This window comes from Lutra lutra, chromosome 3, assembly GCF_902655055.1.
Source record: "Lutra lutra chromosome 3, mLutLut1.2, whole genome shotgun sequence".
Classification (NCBI taxonomy): domain Eukaryota; kingdom Metazoa; phylum Chordata; class Mammalia; order Carnivora; family Mustelidae; genus Lutra; species Lutra lutra.
The window spans coordinates 183,425,001-183,437,249 of record NC_062280.1 but is presented as its reverse complement, the minus strand read 5'-3'; the positions used below and the strand labels follow the sequence as shown (position 1 = coordinate 183,437,249).

At 33.5% G+C, this 12,249-nt stretch overlaps 1 protein-coding gene across 1 annotated transcript in view; it reads right to left on the bottom strand.

Annotated features, from left to right (window-relative positions):
* GPC5 (glypican 5) overlaps nucleotides 1-12,249 on the bottom strand; it is a 1,410,504-nt gene that overhangs the window by 527,016 nt on the left and 871,239 nt on the right. The window lies entirely within an intron of this gene.

Genomic DNA, 12,249 nt, shown 5'->3' with positions numbered 1-12,249 from the left:
AATATTCTTTCTTGCCAGATAACACTAACTAGAGATCATACTACAACAAAACTTAACAAGGTATCACCTCCTTGTTATTATTTTAAAATCCTATTTCTATGCTCAGGTCTCATCATTTGGATCTTGTTCTCCAGTCTGTGCTAATCTATAATAAAGACCTGAGAACTGCCACCTATTTAACTGTATTTTATTTTCAGTCATTTATTATGCCAACCAGGCATGTAAAATATTTTTTATCTTTATTGCGGGGTGAAAACCTTTGTTTCCTGTCAGGATAATATTAGGCATTAATATTCAGGTATGGAGAATTTTGTTTTAAATTGGCTTAGAGCAAACATGTTTGCATCTAATCATAAGGTAGGATGCCGATGCAGTTCTAAAATAGTGCATTTTATAGCTCATCATCCACACCTTTATGTGCTGTGTGTGGGCAAACTACCACAATCATTTTGAATCTAGCACCGGAGATCTCAGGTATAACCAATAGGTTTTCCTCATTTATTTTATTTTAAATTACTATGTTGCATATATGCAAACATGCTTTCAGGTGTGTCCATTGTGGTATTTAAAGTATGCATGGAAAAAAAAATATGCATGAAAATATTTTTTTTGCCATTGACTTATTCATAGATTATTAAGTACAGAAATCTTTAGGCTATACACAACACTACTGAACATCTTGCCAGATAAGGATTGCCATTTTAGCTCTCATGAATGGAAACCAGAACATTATAGTATATAAAATACAAGAGGCAATGGGACTTTACTATAAAATACTCATTTTTATGCAATTTTTTGTAAAGTACTACTTTTTAAGCAGTAAAGCATGAATCATCAGCTTGAAATCACACAAACTAATGGATTTTTGTTTTCCAAAGCTCGGACATAACCATCTATATTTATCTTTAAAATGAATTGTATGTTTCATAAACAGAACACAGATATTAGCAAAACAAAGGATTCATTTATTTATGGACTTGAAAACACTTAACATTAAGAATCATGCATAAGAAATCATTTGACTTTTTAAAATTTTTCAGTCTTTCCTAACAGTTTAAAAATTGATTTTAAAGACAGAGTTTTTATTATTAGATATTCAATACATAATTGAACTTTTGGAAAATTTGTTCTTTGGAAGATATAGGATATATACTTTAATATAAAAAATAGTCTAACATCTAATATGTGCCAACTCCTATAAATTTTTTTTATTGTCTAGTTAGCACAAACCAATATTTTTGCTCTATTTTACCAAAAATACACCTCATATGAAAAATACTAAGAACCTTGTTTTTGTGCCCAGGAATAATAATTAATGAAGTTGATATTGGAGCTCTGATGTATTTGATTTCATAGACTTTTCCTTTCATTACAGAGCTTCCTTCGGAGCATGTTAAATTTATTAAGAGAGACAAAGCAATGGGGATCTTAGGAACTATAAAAGCCCACCACTTCTTTTTTTTCCTAGGGAGAGTCCTGAACAAGATCAAAACTCTACTTCTCTGTAATTCTTAAATTTCTTGGTATTTTGCCACCTTTCCTGACAGACACAGTGCTGATCCAAACATTAATGGGCTCCCTCTTTCCTGGTGTGAGGTATATATATATCCTTCTTCATTAAGAACATGAATATTTCCTGTTTAGAGAATATTTGTGGTAGCATATTAAATACTTCTCTGATGTGGAGAAATTCATTAGAGAGTAAATGGAGTCCTCGATTCATTTTGTCCATGATGGAAATGGAGCATGAAACCCTATTTCTTCAATGATGAAAGTCATGTTGGTGTTAAGCTCATGAAATTTGATTCTACTTAGATATATCATTATACATACACTGAGATTTTAATAAATTCACAAGTATTTATTGAATGCCCACTATGTACACAGCACTAAATTTAGTCTATAGAGAATTACATAGTGTACAGTCTAGCTAGTGAAACTGTATTAACCACTGACAAAACATACGTGCCTGTATGTGTATTACACTGAGTTTAGAAGGCCAGTATTTCTGTGGTTCCTATAGAAATTGATTTCAAAGTCATGCTTTATATTTAAAACTTCATAAAAATACTGTCTTTATTTTTGGTGCACTTTACAGATGCTCTGTAAGATTTCTTTTTTCTTTTTATTTTATATCCTAAATTAGGCCAGATCTAGTGTTTGCTCACATTTTGTGAGCTCCTCTTATCCTTCCCATCTATTTGGTCACTTGATTACTCATCTCTCTTCTTAGGTCATAACTCAAGCTCTACCACTAACTATATGGGTGAATTTGTACAAGTTATTTAACCTCTATGTGCCTCAGTTGCCCCACTTGAGTTAACAGAAGCTATATATTATCTTTTTATTCCTAAGAGGAGCTGATGTGTCATTCATTAAATACATACTTCCTGCATGGATAAATTCATTAATTATTGCTTGGTTATAAAAATAAAATTAGATTAACTATGATCACAGAGACTATTTTGGCTGTTATCTGTATTTACTATTGATTTTGAATAGAAAGTACCATGGCAGCTAAAACTAGTTCAAAGAAAATTAAAAATACAGATTTTTTCAACCATTCTAAAATGTCTGAAAGAGGGGTGCCTGGGTGGCTCAGTGGGTTAAAGCCTTTGCCTTCGGCTTGGGTCATAATCCCAGGGTCCTGGGATGGAGCCCCACATCTGGCTTTCTGCTCGGCATGGAGCCTGCTTCCTCTTCTTTCTCTGCCTGTGTCTCTGACTACTTGTGATCTCTGTCTGTCAAATAAATAAATAAAATCTTTAAAACAATAAAAATAAATAAATGTCTGAAAGAAATAAATAGGACCATGTATGTTAAGTTACAAGAGAAAGTATAACGAAGAAATTTAGTAGCCAAATCAGTATACTTCAATTATAAAAGCATAAAGAAGCATAAAGTATTCCTAATTTCCCCATCAATAATTTAATTTGCCTAATAATTCCATTTTAGATACTAGTCTTTCATCTTAGCTCTTTTTCAGCTTATGCATTTGAAAGTCTTTATGTTTAACTTACTTTATATTGAATGTAATTTACTTAGAAAGGCATTGATGTAAAAAGATGACAGCATGTAAATCAAAGATTTATCTATAAAGACTTTGACACTGGCATGCTGTCAAGCCATTTTCATTTGTTAAAAGGTGGGCTGAATAACTTACTCCAGAGATATCTTCCACAGATATTTTTTTAGTAAGGTGATTTCTAACAATACTATTCTACCCTGCACAAAAAAGAAAACCAGCAGTAATTTGCTATCAAGATAACTCATTCAAATTTAATTAGATACCAGGATTTATTATCAGTGGGTCAAGGATTCAAGAAGAATGTTGGTTTATCTGTTTTTGTGGATCACTGATTTTAAAAATCCACATTTGAGAATATCTTCAAAACAGTCTTGTTTTCATAAATCACGTTATGCTTCAAAATATTTAAAACAATTCCATGAAGTTCAGGCATTTGGGGGCCTTAATTAATTTTCTGTCTATGGTCTTCCTAGTTGTTAATCAGATTTGGCATTTGTCTTATGTTTGATGAGAAGGTTGCAGTTTTGATTAGAAGGAGGTTTTAGACAAAAGTGTATTTTCCCTTATCAAGGGTCATTAAGAAATAAGGCATCCAGCAAAAGACAAGCTGGAACTCATTAGTTAGCTTAATAAAACGCTTATGAGGAACATCGCATACTAAAAGAATGACTGTATTTATATGGCCTTTAAAATAAAGCAAAGCCAAAAATTACAAGCAAAAATGACATAAAATAGATTTATTAAAAGGTAAAAGTTGAACAGCTAGAAAAACCACCTGCATGTTATTATCTTATACATGGTGGAAATCAGTTGTTCTTCAAAAGAGTAAAGTAGGGTGTTTACACAATTCATTTAATCCTATAGTATGCTTTACTTAAGACAATGGTTGGGATTTCAAGATTTGAACTTTCCCTCAAGTATAATATTTGGTTGTAAGTTAAGTTTCTTAGTTTACTCACCACAAGAATGCATGAAACTCCACATACTAACATGACTTGGCATTTCTTCCTTATCTTGGAAGAAATTATAGAGCCAAAGCAAAAGAAAGTGGTACTAAGTTTAATTTATAAGTTATATCCTATGCTCATTTTTTCTTCTAATTTAAACTATGGGAGACTATGTTGAAAAATAATAGGCAAATTACCTTGAAATAAAACTGTGTATTAATAGTGGTAATCACTACTTAGAAAAACATATGGAGATTCAACGAGTAAACGGAATCACAGATGGTAATTGTGATTACAGACACAAAACAATGATAAATAACATGGTAATATGTATAATGTTTGAAGTGCTAAAGCACTAGTTTTCATAGCCTGCTAAACTATAAATTGTGTTTTACATGATGCAGGAATTTTTTAGTTTTTTTAAAATTCTCACTGAAAAATGGTGGTAACAATGTTGATGCATTGTACTGCATAGTTCATGAGACCTAAATGTATGGAAATACCTAACACCAGGCAGGTAAATCTCAGAAAGGGCCAGCTACTTTTAACATATTAAGAAAGTAGCTTCTTGGGGTACCTGGGTGGCTCAGTCGTTAAGCATCTGACTTAGGCTCAGGTCATGATCCCGGGGCCTGGGATCAAGCCCCACATCGGGATCCCTGCTCAGTGGGGAGTTTGCTTCTCCTTCTCCCACTCCCCCAACTGTGTTCCCTCTGTGTTTCCCTCTGTCAAATAAATAAATAAAATCATTTTAAAAAAAAGTAGCTTTTTTATTTTCCTTAAATCAATGATTATTGGAGTAGTCATAAAAATGTTAGCTCCTGGACATTCAGTTTTATGGGGAATATATTAAGGATAGGCTGATATGCCAGACACAGTGCACATAACACAGATGGACCACACTTTAGAGATTCAACGGATTTCATGCAGAGATTGAGGTAGACAACCTTTATAAAATATGGATGGTCATCTTAGTTCCTATTTTTCTAACTAAAGTCCTCTTTTAACTTGAGAGATAGAGTCTCATGAGGGAAAAAGTACTTTGGCCCCAATTTGTACTAAAAATCACAGTTAAGATTCCTAATGGTTTTTTTTTTCCCCAAAACTATTCTACCTTAGTGTAAAATATATGTAATTCATTAACGATTCTGAGAGAATGAGAAAATAACCCTGATAAACTGCATAAACATTCTGTCATTTCTTCAAATGCAAAAGAGGATTTCCACCTTATTGATAGTTTTAATCTATTGAAAGGAACTTGGATGTTCATACCACTGTTCTCAGTCTCCACCCACTTCTCAGACAATCGAAATAGCAAATGGAGGTGACTTTGCAAATAATGTTTCCCTTTAAATATATGGTTCTTGAATACATGAGATCTTCTTAAGTAAGTTCCTGCATCTTTTATTCATTCACCCAACCAAAAAGCAACATTCACTGAAAATATCCTTTGGACAAGTAGCTGTAATTGTTCTTGGGGATGTGGAATGTAACAATGACATATACAAAATAGAAAAAAAAATTTCTAAAGTATATCTACCCTCCTTTCAAAGATGTCAAGGATTAGTGGGGACCCACAAAAAATTACAGTACCTTGTGAAAATTTCCACAATAAAAATATATCTGCAATTCTATGGCAAAACATAAAAGGCAATGGCTAACTTTATAACATTAATTGATAGAAAATCTAACTGATTTACACCTGTTAATATGGTATGGAGCCACGTATCTTGAACTAAATTGAGACCATATTTCCGTTATAAAGATTATCTCTGAGCCCCTGTGTTGCTCAATCAGTTAAGTGTCTGACTTAATTTCACCTTAGGTCATCATCTCAGCCAGTTTCATTCTCCCTGCTTCTCTCTCTCTCCCTCTGCCCCTCCCCCAACTGCCTCTCTCTAAAATAAATAAATCTTAAAAAAAAAAAAAAAAGATTATCTCTTTTAAGACAAGTCCTGGCAGTTGTCAGGAATTTGGGGAGCAAGTGGTTCAAGACACATTTTAAAAATTTTAAATTTTAAAATTATTTTAATTTATAACTAAGTAACTTACATTAAAACCAAAAAGCAGGGCACCTGGGTGGCTCAGTGGGTTAAGCCTCTCCCTTTGGCTCAGGTCATGATCTCAGGGTCCTGGGATTGAGCCCCTGCATTGGGCTTTCTGCTCAGCAGGGGGCCTGCTTCCCTCTCTCCCTCTGCCTATCTGTGATCGCGCTCTCTCTGTCAAATAAATAAATAAAATCTTAAAAAAAAAACAAAAAACAAAAAAACAACCAAAGATAATAAACACTCAAAACCCACAACTTCCTATTTTACTATTACCTATGCTCTTCAGGTTATTTAATTCTATATGATAGAATTACTATAAAAATAAAAAAATTTCCACATTTAGTGAGGTCATGTCAGATACTAGAAAGAAGCCCTGTTGGTATTACAACACAGTAGTTGGAAAACAGTGCAATTCAGGTTTTGGTGTGTGTGCATGAGAGTGATGCCAGGCAATTATTAAACATTTTCTAGGATACCACAGAAGGTACCAAAGCAAGTCATCTGTAGTCAAGTCATATCTATAGCAAAATATAAACAGAAAATGCACAAAGTAAGTTGAATTTTATACTTTAAGATGCCTTACACATTAAAAAAAAAAAAAAATCAGCACAATGACACTTAAATCCTTCCAAGATAGGTATGGTTATGTCATCAAATGTGAAAAAGCTTCTGTCAGGGATATTAGGAATTGATATAAAGATTTTCTTCACTTAACCTTCAGATAGTGATTAATGTAGGTTTGATGGTCTCTTAACTTCTGGAATATATTTTATCTAATAAACTCCATTATCCAAAATTGAAATTGATTACACTGAAAATACTTCAAAGTCTTATACCAACATGATCTTCCAGACCAACATGGTCTTCCAGAATGCTGTAGTCATTAAGAGGAGCAAGGTCCAACTAAAATGTAAACCAGCACCTTTGTATAAAGGGTAAATGCAACAATACAGGAAGAGTAAATTCTATTTTCTAGCACCCTGAAACTTAAAAATCTATCACTTCCCCAGAAGACCTTTCTCTTACCCATTATGTTGGATCCTTTTCTCCATCGCCACCTCCTACCCTTCTAAAAGCATTCCAGATAGATCACACATACTTTCCCTTGCTGCCTACAGTCCCTGGACACCCAGTTCTTTTGCCCCAGACACACTAGTACTATAATGGCTTTTATCTCAAGAATCCTGCCCCTGCTCCCTTGGTCATTGGAGAAAGCTCTGGACAATTGTACATTAACTATTTTTGACAACCTAAAATTTGATATATTTAACATGTTGAAGTAGGAGAGCTTATGAATATAATTAAACTATGATTTGATATGGAATTTTCTGTAGCTTACCTATAATATAGAATAAACAATATCAGCCACAACCAAAATAAATTACAACCGAAAGATTGCAATTTATTACCACAGTAAGGAGAATATTGTATATCATTTAACATTTAAAAATATGAATAATTTATGAGTGATTAAGAGAAAACCATCTTACATGAAAGTTGAGGTAATTACTAGTAACCTTAATCAAAATTTATGAAAGAACTTAGTGCAATGCCAACATTTGATCATAAACCCCTTTCCTTATCCAGAATTTTTTTCCAAAACTGATTTATACAGATATATATATAGAGAGAGAGAGATCTATAGATCTAGATCTATATATACAGATATATATATATATATATATAAAACATTTCTACTAGAAGTAGAAGTACTCTATCAAATGCAATACTATTCTTGGAAAAAAAATAAATTCCTTGTGCTTTTGAGATAATAACATTAATTTGACACTGTTAAATAGAGCTTCAGTGCTCATACATTAGATTGATATTCAAAACTCATACTATGGGGGCACCTGGGTGGCTCAGTGGTTAAGCCTCTGCCTTCGGCTGAGGTCATGATCTCAGGGTCCTGGGATCGAGTCCCATATCGGGCTTTCCCCTCTGCAGGGAGCCTGCTTCCTCCTCTCTCTCTCTGCTTGCCTCTCTGCCCGCTTGTGATCTCTCTCTGTCGAATAAATAAAATCTTTAAAAAAAAAAAAAATCTGGAAGAGCCTAGAAATGAAAGTAAAACTCAAAATTAATCCTACTGATGAAGTAAGTGCTAATACTTAGTTGTATTCCTGCCCTTTAAAAAAAAAACAAACAAAAAAAAAACCTCATACTATGTGTTTAGTTTTATTATATATACATATTTTTTACAGAAAGCTATTTACATAAGAAATAGCTTATATAAACACTTAGGAAACTATCATTCCATGCCAAAAATGTCATTTTAAATGAAAGATAAATAAATTGATGTACAAAATAGGACTTTGACTAATGCTAAAAGCTAAAGGAAATGCTACATTAAGTAAAACATAATTATCCGCATATACCCCATTCTTGTGTATTTCCTTTCTTCCTACTTTATAAGAAAATCAATGGTTTCTTTTCTTTATATACGTAGCCTGCAGATATTTGAAAATAAAACACAGCCATTAACTGGATGGAAAGCTGGTGGTATGGTGGTATGGTTGGTTCATTTTTCTGTGTTTATATTACCATTCTCATTTTTACTTTCCATGGTTTCATGTTAAAATATCTTACTGATCATTGCCTTCTTAGTATTATACACAGATTCAAATGTGATAAAAGAAATGTAATCACCAGAAATATTTTAAGTACAACAAAAATCTTCTAATGTAATACTATCTGAACCTACCCTTAAAGCTAATCGAAATGTCAAAGTAGGGAATTATGTAAGTATCATACACAAATAACTTGTTCAGTTTTACTGTAAACACGTAAGAGTATGTTTATTAGTCCCTTAAAATAAGGTCAAGGCTTTCTCTTTGGGAGTATTTTCACTGAGTTCTCTTCACATAAACCTCATCCACAACCATCTACTTTTTCTAATTTTATTTTCTTTCAAGTACAGCACAAATTAAAACACTTAAATTTAATATAAGTGGGATTCTTTTTAGATGTTTACTAATTGTTTTTCCAATTCATATCTCCTTCAACAAAATTATTTTAGTAGTTTACTTTTTCTGAACTGATCCAAAACTTGAGTTTTAGTTTTAAGGGAAAAACTACTCTTCAATCTTCTTCCACCTTTAAGTTTACACATTCCACAAACCTAGTCACTTGTACTATGAGTACCTATGACCAGCAAGGTCAGGGCAGCATTCAAGAGGTGGGTAGGAAGAAACAGAGAGGGACTCTTCCAACTCAGACATTCAAGTCACTATGGACAGGAGTCTGAACATTTCCAGACTGAATGGGGAGATCTGGTAAATCCATTGTTTCAGTAAAGTGAAAAGCCAGTTAAAGGAAAAAAAAAAAAAGCTTGCAAGAGGTTAAAATTTAAACTTGGGAGTAAATCATCCAATTACCCACACCTGGACAGAGATTACTCAGGAGTCTATCCAATTTATCTTATCTGGATCTCCTCAAAATCTCACTAGTCTGTTCATTCTTTTCTAATGTATTTCTGATTATCTAGTCAAGTTAACCACTGTCTTATTCCTGAACTTTTCCAGAACATTCTAAAAAGAATTTGTTCCTCCATTTGTTCCTTTTGCTACATATCCTAACCCAGAAGCTAATGCCTTCTGACTTTATTTCATCTGATTACATCACCCTTGAATTTAAAACCTAAATTAATGTTCTATTGACTTCTGGCTAAAACCCAAAGTCCTTGATACAAAATACAAGATATTTCATCATTTCCCCCTTCCCTCAATGTCTCTCTCATTGGCTTTCTATGTGCCCATCTCATTACTATTAAGTATTCCTCTACTGCCATGTGTTTTGAGGATAGTTTCTCTTTATCACCATGTTTCCAAACAATTTCTCTCACTTTGCAATACTCTTCTGAACACTTATTCAATTCTGTCTGGTCTTCATCTGGATAATTTTTGCTTATTTACCAAGTGTCAGCTTATAGTTCTTTCCCTTACCTCCTGGAGTTGGTTGAGTATTTTCTGTGTTCATATAGAAACCTGTTCTGCCTCACTAGGCCACTAGAATTGCAATTTTCCTGCATGTTGTTCACTATGATACACACAGAATGCCTAAAAATGTGTGTTTAATAGAAGAAAATAGATAAGTGGGGAATGAATAGATGTTTGTTTAAAATTCATAATTACTATTCAGTAAGTGCCATGTGTAAATATACTTTACACAGTATCTCTCATCCAGCAGACTACTAGTCACTCAGACTGTTCTTGCTCTAACTCTGGGGAGTGTGTCTAATGGCAAAAAATTATTCTGCTGCAGTAATTCCAGTATGTCTGGGGTTTCCTCTGCAGCCCTGGGGTACAAATCTTGAGACGATCTTGGAAGTCTGAAAGGTGCAAGAAACAGACACAGAAGCTGTGACGGAAGGGAGTAAGAGAGAGACAGGAGAGCTACAAGGCACCTGACAACTGTCCGGCTACGCTTGCTTCCAGAAAATTCAGACCAAAGCAATTACCATTGGAAAGAAATTTTAGCAAGTATTGAATGTGGCATGTGATAGAATTCTCCTCTCCATTTGCCTCAAAAAACTTCACTAGAAAAAAAAAAAGTCCTTTAAACTCTAATATCAGAGTTTATATGCATCCTTTTTATAAATGTAATTAGTGTTCTGAGCTATATATTTCAAACTGATGGAAGGGCTCATTTTAAGATTGGCTTGAAGGTGGCTCAGACAAGAAGTTCAAGTTTATCCAGGTTAGTGTTACAAACGGATATGGGAAAGTCTTTCTCGTTTTCTTCTCTTTGATTGCAAAAACCATTTTCCTATAAAGAATAAAGTTGAAGTAAGGGTTGGGGATTGTAAGAATAGGAAAAGTTGTCTCAAAAGAGCTCTGTCTGGTTCCAGATTAGACCCTTAAACATTAAGAAAAATGGATAAAGTCTGGGGCAGGGGTAGTCTTTGATCTCATGTAGTTCAAGGTGATAAGAATGGACCAGGGATTTGGGTAGAATCCAATCCAACAATTTGACTGACACATCCTCTATAACACATTGCTCAGGTAAAGTAGAAACTGGCTGTCTGAGGTCTTCTTTAGGCAAAGGTAAGAGAAAACTTGACCTCTGGGAAAATTAGCAAAAAAGAGAACTTCAACTTCTGCAAACAGTACACTTTAAAAACAAAATCAATATGATGCCTCTTTTCATTTTCCTCTCATTTTTCCTGGGCTGCTTTGTCACAAATTATTTGCAATTGTATGAAGTGCAGAAGGACCTTTCTTTGGGTAAAATTTTGAGACTGTATAACTTTCAGGTATAAATGGTACCAGGTAGATTAATATTTTTAAAAAATCGGTTACTCTTCTCAGCTTGGTTCCCAGGAAATGATATTGCTGTATTATTCCTTGCGGAGTGGAGAACCAGCATGAAGTTTTACTTCAGTAACCTCAGAGGCTAGAAAAAAGTGCTTGTATCAGAGCTGTGTCACAATTCTGTTTTCTGGCTCACTCTTGTTCCCCTCCCCCACCCCCAGTCAGGTTTCTTTGGTCAAAAACATTTAGAATTCCCATTCTAAGTGGAATGACGGTAATTTTTTTTTTTTTTTTTTAGAAAACTTACCTTATATGTGCAAGCATATGGTCCATATCGTTAACTCAACATCAAGATAATTTCTGGAATTACTACATGAAACCTGTTTCCATAAAAACTAAGCATTTTGAAATTAATGGTTGATATTGGGTTTATTACTCATTTGAATTCGAATAATAAATTCCTTCACCACACATATACTTTAGCAACAACCTAGGTACTGGATATTACAACCAAGAGCTGAAAAAAATTTTTTTAAATTTAACTTGAGATTAAAATCATTAAACAGAAATGTTACTTTTTAACAGAAATTAAAGACAAAATTATGTTTACCGAACAGTTCTATTTTTCTAATGTGATATGAAGATTATCTTGTCACTTTACAATAATGTCAATAAATGGTAATTTTATGATTAAAATACAAAGGATTTTAAAGATGAGCAAGTCAATGAATTTTATTCTATTAATGGATATTCAGTGCAAAGTATCAAGCAATTACTTAAATTATGAAAATAATATGTCGATAGAGTTGGCAAGGATGTGGAGAAAAAGGAACAACTCTATGCTGCTGGTGGGAATATAAATTGGTGCTTCCAGCATGAAAAACAGTATAGTTTGACACTACCTCACAGTATGGAAAATAGAACTACCATAAGATTTAACACCACTACTTCTGGGTATAGATCCAAAAGGAATGAAA